A 10,712-nucleotide genomic window follows, 5' to 3' on the forward strand; every position below is an offset into this window, starting at 1 on the left:
TTATTCCCAAACAAAGCTAACAAGTATGCACCACATTTCCTAATGCTGCATTGGTTGAATGGATTTTTCTTTCCTATGAATAAAAAGTGCAGTAGCAAACAGTTATGTTCTGAGACAAAATTGATTAACATGAATTATTTAACAATTTTTTACAAACAGTACTAAAATATTTGGTCTTAATGTCTAGAACAAAGCCAGATGCTAGTATGGTTTAATAATACTATAATGACTGTGGCTTGAAGTTAAAAGAGTGTATCAGACTTAAGCTCCCATTGTTCCTCTTTTGTACTCAATGGGAGGAAATCAGAAGCTTCTGTTTACAATTTACAACAAACAAGATACTGATTCAACAAGCTATTTTGCAAATAGATACAAGATAGGATTTATTAGATTTGGACAAAACAACATTACTGTTAGATCGGGTAATGGAAAGGCATGCTCAGGCTTAGGCAACAACAGCTCTTTATTGTAACAGAACAACTATGTACAATCCAGCAAAGGTTTAGTCTGACAGCAGCCCTTTTATAGGGAGCTGTCAGACCCTTCAACCAATGAGATTAAACCTCTGTTCCTGCCGGAACAGAGGACCTTGGTGGAAACCATTATGACAGTTGCTAGTATCTAACACCCCTCCTCTCTTAGATGGAATCAACTGACTGGTGAAGTAGTCACACAGGTAGGCGGGCTTTTTGGTAGCTCTGCCAGACAGTTCAGTCGGAGGGTGTTCTTTGGACAGGTCGGATGGACCTGTTGGCTCTGCAGCTTTGCCCGATGGAACCTCCTGGAATCTTTCACAGGCCACAGTTGGAGCTTCTAGAGCCAGTTCGCTCGGAGCTCGCTGCGGGCCTGCAACACAAGTAGATGAGCATCCCGGTGTTTTCGGGTTTGAGTTGGCTGCGGAAGGTGTGACTTCGTCTCCTTTTTGGGTAGGGCTTTGGCTAACTCATGCAGAAGTTACCTCTGGCTACCTAAGAGTGGAGTTGGAGAGGAGGCCACGGAGTTGGTCAACGTGCCTTCTCCAATTCCAACCGTCCTTGAGCTCTATGAGATAAGAGTGAGGCCCGGTGATGTCTATCACTGTGGCAGGAATCCCCAGATTCTCCCGGCCTAGTTGTGGGCGTAATATGAATCCCCCATGGTAAATGTCCAAATCTTGCTTGTGGAGTCTGGGGCGATGCGGCAGAATAGCTTGGGTGTAGCTGGTCTAAGTGGGACCTTAGCCAGCAACCCCTGAGAAGCTCGGAGGGGCTTCTCCCCATAGTAGTGCTTGCCGTGATGTGTTGAATTAAAAGATAATGATCAACCCGTGTTTGCCAATCTCCCATCCTGGATAGGGCCTCTTTTGATGATCTCACCATTCTCTCTGCCTGACCATTGGAGGCTGGATGGAATGGCGTGACCAGGACATGTCTAATTCCCTGTGCTGCTAAGTAGGTCTCACATTGCATGGCCGTGAATTGGGGTCCGTTGTCAGAGACCAGGACATCGGGCAGGCCATTTGTGGAGAAAAGTCTCCGTAGTACCTTGATCACCGCTTCAGCTTTAGTGGAGGTCATGAGGACTACCTCTAACCATTTCGAGTAGGTGTCCACAACTACTAAGAATGTCTGGCCATGAACTGGGCTGGCAAAATCTATGTGCACCCTAGACCATGGTGCTTGAGGTCACTCCCACTCCTTAGCGGGCGCCTCTGGGGACCTGGTCTGGACTCCTGGCATGGTGTACAGGTAGCCACCTATTCTTTGATCTCCCTGCCCAGGTAACTCCTAGCCAAAGACTTCATCCTGACAATTCCAGGATGCCCTACGTGTAAAGCCTCTAATACTGTAACTCGCAGTTTGGGTGGAACAATGACCCGGTCCCCCGCAGCAAACAGCCATTAATAACAGACAATTCATCTCTTTTACAATAATACATTTTGAAATCAGACCCAACAGGCCCCTTGGGCCATCCCTTCCACACCCAGTTCAAAACTTGTTTGATGGTGGAGTCTTTTGCAGAGTGGCGGGCAACGTCACTAGGCAAGACAGGACCAGTTTCTAAGCAGTCAATAAGAAGGACTGGCGTCTCAGGGGTAGGGTCTGCAAGAAGTTCTAGCAGTGGGCAGTGACTCAAAGTGTCAGCATGCCCCAAGGTTGAGCCTGGTCGATGGACGAGGCGATTGGTGTAGGCCGCTAGGAAAATAGTCCATCTGGTCATTCACGGCGATAATGACACAGGAGTAGGTCGGTCCCCAATCAGCAAGCCCAGTAGTGGCTTGTGGTCCGTAATGAGTTCGAAATCACAGCCTTAGACGTACTCATGGAACCTTTTTACACCGGCCACTGCAGCCAAAGCCTCACGGTCCAGCTGGCTGTAGTTCCGCTCGGCAGCGGACAAGGTCCTGGAGTAATAGGCTATGGGTGCCTTGGTTCCATTGGGCATGCGGTGGATGAGGATGGCTCTGATGCCAAACAGGGAAGCGTCGCAAGTTAACACCAATGGCAGGGTCTGGCTGTACTGAACCAGGAACGTGTCTGCTGACAGTAGTCTCTTTACCACGGCAAATGCGGCTGCTTCGGCTCTGCCCCAGGACCACTTCACGTTCTTTGCCAGGAGATGATGTAAGGGCTCAGCAACAGTGGCTTTCTGTTTAAGAAAGACGCTGTAGAAATTAAGGATTCTGAGGAACGCCTGCAGCTCGGTCTGATTGTGAGGTGTAGGGGAGTCCTGTATTGCTTTAATTTTTTTAGTGGTTGTGTGAATCTCAGAGCCGTCAATGAGGTACCCTAACAATTCAACCCTTGGCATGTTAATTTGGCATTTTTCTTTTTTGAGATGGAGGCCTTTGTCTCTAATTTTGGTCAAAACAGTTCGTAAATGTTTGAAAAGTTTCACCTCATTTGTAGCCGATACCAAGATGTCGTCAAAATAGGAGACGACTCCTGGAATCCCCGGCAAAAGCCGTTCCATGATGCTTTGGAACAGTCCAGGGGCGATACTAACGCCAAATTGCAGGCGGTTACATTTGAATGCACCCGTGCGTCACAATGGTTTGGGCCTCTGCCATAGCGCCATCTACAGGCAATTGTTGGTATGCCTGTGCCATGTCCAATTTAGCGAATACTTTGCCGGGGCCTAAGGAATATAATAAATGCTGTATAATGGGAACAGGGTAAGCGCTTTGTTGTAATGCTTTATTGATTATGCATTTATAATCTGCGCAGATGCGGACAGACCCGTCAGATTTGACAGGTGTCACTATAGGGGTCTCCCAGTGTGCATGATCAACCAGCTGTAGGAGTTCCTGGCCTATGAGGTTGTCAATTTCCAGATCTATTTTAGGGCGGAGAGTGAAAGGTATTTTCCTGGGTTTTAGTCTGAAGGGGGCTATGTTGGGGTCCAAATTAAAAGAGATCAGGGTTCCCACATACTTACCTAGACCAGTGCCAAAGACGTTCTCGAACTCCTTAAAGAATTCTTTGGTGCTCTCATCTTTCAAGGCGTTGATACCAGTCACTTCTAGGCCCAGGCCTTCGAATCGGTCAAGCCCCAGGAGGCTCTGTAGGTCACCGCTGACCACCGTCACTGGGAGCTGGCCGCTGAAGTTTTTGAATTTGCCCTGGAAGGTGCCCTAGCCCACGATGGTAACTTGGTTCCCCTGGTAATCGCGAAGGCGGATGTCAGGGGCCTGAAGATGCTGCTTCTTCGGGCTAGGGATAGCCTGCTTGAGTGTAGACCGCGGCATGATGGTCAATGATGACCTCATGTCGATCTCCATCTCGCATGGATAGCCCTCGATGAGGACTGTGACCGTCAGCTTTTTTGGCCGCCTTGTGCGGATTTGGCCGATTGAGGTGTGGTAGATGACTCTGGTGTCGCCCTCTGAGCGCCATGGTGGAGGCTGCCATGCTCCTTGGTTGGGCCTCTGCTGGCGGTTTGGTCGGCTTCTGGGCTTCCAGGTCATCGTGGGGTGCTCGCTTCTGCAAACCTTGGCGATGTGCCCCTTTTGCTCGCAGCGCTGGCAGATAGCGCAGAAACGGCAAGATGATCTGGCATTGTCTACTTCGCAGCTTGCACAAGGCAGGAAACGTGATTCCTATTTGTGCGCCGGATTGGCATGTGCATGCGGCAGCTATCATCTTCACCGTCTGAGCCCTCGGCCTCTGTAGCCTCGCAATGTATGCGTGTGCTCTTTCGCGCGTCTTGTGGAGTGCTTTCGCACTGCAGGGTTTCTGTAGACTTAACGGCAGATTCAGATGCCCTGGCTTCGTCCAAGACAATTTGTAGAGTGAGATTAGATTTGGCAAGTAATCTCCTCTGTAAATTAACATCCCGCACACCACACATGATGCGGTCAAGTATAAGTTCGTCTAGGTCTCGGAACTCACAGTATGCTGCGGCCTTTCTTAGTGCTGCAATGTACTCATTGATCGATTCGCCTTCCTTCTGATTGTGAATATTAAATTCATGCTGGCGGATGTGCTTAGACAGCTTGGGAGCGTAGTGTGTCCTCAGCGTCTGTTGGAGCACCAACCAAGCGACTGATTGGAGCGGCATTGGCTTTGATAGGTCTTTGGCTGTTTCTAACACTTCCAATCCACAGTAACCCAGGAACATGTTCTTCTTGCAGTCTTCAGAAAGGCACATGAGGTCATTGGCTTCGAGAAAGCAGTCGAACCTCAGCATATATGATTCCCAGTACTCGGTGACTGGGTCGTACAGAGTCGGTGGGGTGTGCATGACATTTTGTGTTCTGAGGGCGTTTTGAGTTTGCCACTCAAAAATGGCTGCTCGAAGCCACGCTAAGCTCCGGGTTGGATTTACTTGCTGGATTGCTACACTCTTTTTGGTTCGCCTAGTTGCCTTCCAATCCCACCCTCGTCGCCAGTGTTAGATCGGGTAATGGTAAGGCACACTCAGGCTTAGGCAACAACAGCTCTTTTGTGTAACAGACAAGTATGTACAATCCAGCGAAGGTTCAGTCTGACAGCAACCTTTTATAGGGAGCTGTCAGACCCTTCGACCAATGAGATTAAACCTCTGTTCCCGCCGGAACAGAGTACCTTGGTGAAAACCATTATGATAGTTGCTAGTATCTAACAATTACCTTATGTTTGTTCATCTAAAACCTGCTAATCACAAATTAGTTTAGTTTTCCCATTAGTATTTAAATTCCCCTTAAAGGATTTTCCAGAAAAAACTGAAGTCATTTGCTTAATTTATAAGATTAATTTACAAATATGTTAACTTGTAAATTTCTGTTTTAATCTTTACTCCCACAATTATCTCATGTTGTCCTATCCCTATATTCAGTATTTTAAGAACCAAAATAAAAAGAGAGGAACTAGTGAACATTCCTGCCTCATTTTCTTTTCACAAGGCTTTGTTAAATATCCATTAAGAATTGTCCTTTCTCTGCAAATCAATCTTTCTCATTTTGTAAAATCCTCTCCAAAGTTCGTATCTTCCAAAACTTTGAACAGGAAAGCCCAATTCAAATTGTCAAAGGCTTCATCTGCATCTAAGAAAATCTGTGTGGCGTATTTTACATTACATTGCTCCAAATATTGTAACATTGTCCTTTTAATTAAAAAAAACCCTCATATTGATCCTCACAAATAAATTCTTGCAAAATTATTTTCAGTCTATCAGCTATAATTGTGAACAATCATTATTCAATTATGTTATCGGTCTGAAGTCTCTTGTTAAAGTCAAATCCTGTTCCTCTTTAGGTATTAGGGCGATACCCATCTCTTTTCAACTCTCTGGCAATTTTCCTCCCTGAAGAAGTTCATTTTAAAGGTTGTAAAAGTTCATCCTCAAAACATTTATAGTAAGAACCCAATAATCCATCTGATCCAGGCACTTTTCCTGCTTTAATCTTTTTTTATAGCTTCAGAAACTTCCATTATTGTTATAGGTCCATTCACAATCTGTTTCTGATCCTCTGTAATCCTCAGTAAATTTTGCTCTTTAGGTATTCATCTATTTTCTCCAGAGAGATGTCACTTGCTTCATACAAGTTAGAATAATATTGATGAGGTGCTTTTTATCCATGGCCATATTATCTATTAATACTGTATCATCACCATCTTGTATTTTCAATATCTTTTTATTTTCTTAATTTATATGCCAAATGTTTCCCTGGTTGGTTGTAAACTCAAAGGATTTTTCCCCTTTGCATAACTCATTTTGGTTTCCATAGATAACTGCTCCTGAGAGAGAGAGAGAGACAGAGACAGAGACAGAAAAAGACAGAGATCATTATTTGAAAAAGTTAAAATAAGACATAATTTTCCTACAAGACACTCATATTAGAAAAAAGGACAAAATATTTGATTTATAAAAATGTGGGTGAATAATTTATTTTAGCAGGAATTTAAAAAGAAAATGGAATTGTTTTATATATAAACCCCCAACTTAAAGCAGAACGTACAAGTGACTTTGGGAAAGGATCAATGTAGATTCATTCCTAAGAAAATGAAAAAGGTGTGAAAGAAACTCAAAATAATCTCATCTTGATTGTGTTTGATAAAAGAAACCGTAACAAGCTTTCAGTTTATTCTACCCCACAGTAATTTAAAAAAAAAAACATTTCTGCAATCCCTGTTCCTTCTGTTCCTTGACCTGGCCTATCTTGACCTGGCCTATCTTGAAGGCCCATCCCTGTTCCTTCTGTTCCTTGACCTGGCCTATCTTGACAAGCTAGTAAGCATGCTGCTCCATCACAGAGGCCTGATTACACAAAACTAATAATTCTGGATTTGACCCCCACCCCCTGAAAATGAAGGGCAAGCCCCTTTTTCTCTCAGTATAAAAGGAGCTGATGTAGTTGGGCCAACTCCAGTGGAGTCATGCAGTCCTAAAATAATCCTGCACTAACAACTTAAAACCAGCACTTTAAATTGCACTTGTAGGGAAAGCCAATGCAGGGCCTGAAATGTAAGCAAACACCTGAGAGCACCAGGGCCACTGTATTTTGCATTACCTGAAGTTCTCAGGTAATCTTTAAAGGCACTTCCATGCAAAGTGCATTGCAGTGCTCCAATTGAGCAGCAATGAGGTGGTAAGTCACAACTGGTATAGCTTCCACCTGCTAGAGAATGCCACCATCAGAGTCACTGCATTTGGAAGAACTGCCACCTTAAAGAGACCAGGCAATTGTGTTTCTTCTGTATCTGGTTTTGGTAGATTTTCTCTGTTACCTTGAGCACAGATTGTTTTCTTATGGGATATATTTTAAAGCAGGGGTCACCAACCTTTCGGGCCTCAGGAACCACTAAATTCATAATTTTAAATCCTACAGACCACTAATCTGCCTAATGACTGGCTGGGTGGGTGTGGCTAGGTGGTCATGTGCCTGGGTGAGCGTGACCAACTTGATGGCACTTGAGGAGCGCCTCTACTCGCCCCTCCCCTCCCAGCCACTCCTCGCCTTCCCATCCGGGCTCCTTAGAGCCCCAACAGGAAACAGTTGTTGGAGCTAAGCAGCCACCACTAGAAAGAGTTGACAAAACAGTTCAGTTCAAATTGGATCTGACCAAGGAGGCTCAGTAGAAGTACCTCACTGAGGACTATGAGCATAGACTTTCCAAGCAGAGGGAAGACCTCCAGAAGTGCAAAGGCAGGTACCGGTGCCTGGAGGCTCAGCAGGCTGAGATGATCAGCCAGTTCCAGGCCATGATGCAGTCCCACTGCAACAAGGCCCTCTGGCTCTTCACCGCCAGTGGCGCTTCCCTCCAGCCTTCGCCCAAAGCCCCACACCAGGAGGCTGAAAAGGACCCCGGAATTTCTGCTCTCCTCCAACCCGCACAAACCCCCCCCAAAGGGGGAGACTATAAACGTTCATTGCACATATCTGTCCCAGGCGCTGTAATTTGAGGACCCCTGATTTAGTGCAATATAAAAAATGCAAATAATTTTTCTGAGGACTACCAAAATTTTCTTGCAGACCCTCAGTGGTCCATGGATCACCAGTTGGTCACCACTGTTTTAAAGCATTAGAGAATATGATGACCCAAATGTATCATTTTCATGTTACAGAATGGTTCTTTTCCAGCATCTCCCAAACCATCAAATGTCTTAATTTATGTAACATACATAATAAATCCTACACTTCATCATTTCATAGGTCTTGACACAGGTGTCAAATGAAAGGAAATAGTTATGAATACATATGAATACTTGTCTGGATGGGAAGTAAGGACAGCATTACTCATTATTTTTATTTCAAACCCTTCTGATTCTCTAAAATAAAACATTCTATCATCTTATCTAAGCAGTGATTAACTGAGGTACATGGAGTCTTGCATTTGTTGACATATTTATTGTCGTTTTCAAAGACAAATATGATTGCTAGGCTGCCAAAGATGTTTTCTGACTTTTAAGAGTACCAAGATGACAGGACTGAACACAACAACTGCATCCATTTAAGGATATTCCATACTCCATCTCAGTGAACAAAATTAATAGTTCTTTCAGTAGTTCTGAACAGTGAATTTAAGCAGCACAGCAGTTATAGCCTTCTCTATATTTTGAATGTTTTAAGGATATCAGCACCATGTCCCCTAGCAATCTAACAGCTTAAATTTGCAAGAGAAAATAAAGGCATCTTATTTGAAGTTTATCAAACATATCCTGAGCTACTGTTACCTTTCTTTTTGCCAATTTTTTTTTATCTATGTCAGGGAGTCACAGGGCCACTGATGTTAATAAAGAGCACTTGGACACTTTAGTAAAATTAGATTTGCAAGCATCCCTTGCACTTGGCGGGTTGTGTCAAGGAGATATTAAACTGAGAGAATTTCGAGACCATATTCAGTATGCAATGCTGCCAACATTACAAGCAGAGTAGATTTATTTTCAGAGTCAAATAATTAAGAATGACAACATTTGATAATGTTGTTACATATGAACCCTATATATGAAATTGGTCTCCAAAATCTTTTATAATAGCCCAGGATTGTTTGCATAGATTTTCTTGAGTTTCACTCTAGGCGACAAAATAAACACAGCTACCATATGTCATTTTCTTGGTAGCAACTCTCCCAAGAAAGCAGTAGTACTGGCTTGTTGTAACTTTCTTCTGGACAGTTGTCTTGATTTTCCACTTGACTCATAATACAATCATGGGATTTTCTGGTGGTCCCCCATCCAAGTGTTAATCTGACTAATTAGATCCGACTCTGCTTAGCTTTCTGTAGGGAGTCAGCCAGAAGATGGCTAGGATTGCTCTGAGGCATTCTTCATTATGATTGACAAGGTAACACACTATAGTATTTCTCCAAGCATTCTTCCTACCTTTACTGTATTATTTCTTAAAATTAAGCAGAAAGGATTCTTAGTCCTTGTCAGCCGCTTTCAGTATCTGACAAGCAAAATTGCAATATGATTTTATGAAGCAGCAAAAGTGAGCATTCAGTATTCGCTGAAAAAACGTGCCTTTTTTGCGGTTAAGTTCTCATCTCCATTAATGGGTCAGCCAATACATGGTGGTAGCGCAACACAATTATTATACAATTTTAAATTAGTATATTGGGATGGGTCATCTGTAAAAATGATAAGGGAATGCTATTTATATAAATGTTATATTAGTAATGGCAGTCACTGTGCTTGGCTGGAGGTACACATTCCATTAGGCCCTGAGTAGAACCTTGATGACAGTCTCTTTAGGCGGGCAATGACCAAATGGAGATCAGACTTCTCCAGGGTCAGGGTTAAGTGAGGTCAGGAGTTTTCACTCCCAGTGTTCTGGCAATATGAATATCAAGACTGAACATAATATTATAGCTATCACAATCTGCGTGCAGCTCTTTTGCAAACATTGAACAAAGAAGATTCACATGCTGTTGTTATGGAAAGCCATTTGTTATATGCCTCAGATGTTTTGGTTTTTTTTACAGCTCAGTGGAACAAAACTTTTCTTATTACTAGCGCTAACTTAAATTCCTAGGATAATGCAGGAGACATGTCCCGGCTGTGGGCCTTAAAACAAATGCTGCTAGGAAGGTTGAAAAGGACATGCATAAAATCTGATTCAATCTGAAAAACACAACTGAAGTTTTCAAGAAACAGTCTTGAACAGATTAATTAATGTCCAGTTGCTTTGCAGTAAGGCTGCTGTGTAGAATGAGAAGTTCTTGCATATCAGGGAATAGCGAGCAAATTACAACCCAGATAACCATTGATTTTGTTGGAAAAAAGTGACTGCTGGGAGGTGAGAGCCCCCTACTGGTTGTTAAGTAAGCGGAATTAATTGTGCTTGGCTGACCTTGTCTCGCCTCGAGAAGTTAAGCAGGCTCAGGACTGGTTAATACTTGGATGGGAACCACTAAGGAATCTCAGAGCTGTAGATTAGGCTGGGGAGAGGGGGGGAGATCCCAAAGAAAAATGATCCCCAACCATCTGCACTGTAGCCAAACTTCTTCGATATGTTCATTATTTTTACCAAGAGCTGAGCACAATTTGAAGGGATCTTCCCTCTCACCTAATTGCTCTAGTGAAATTAGCTGTCGGATACTTTAGTTAATATCACCACACAATTAATCACAACATCTTTTAGGTGGAGTGGATTCAGTCCGAGTGCCAATTTCTGATGCAACTAATTTTCCTACATCAGGAAGATAATAATTTGGGGGCTCAAAATACTCCTTGCATTCCACTCATTTTAAAATTATTATTAAATTTGCCATCTATCTCAGCTCAAGTCAACTCTTATCCCACATATAAGG

This window comes from Natrix helvetica (assembly GCF_964273705.1).
Source record: "Natrix helvetica genome assembly, chromosome: 5".
Taxonomy (NCBI): Eukaryota; Metazoa; Chordata; class Lepidosauria; order Squamata; family Natricidae; genus Natrix; species Natrix helvetica.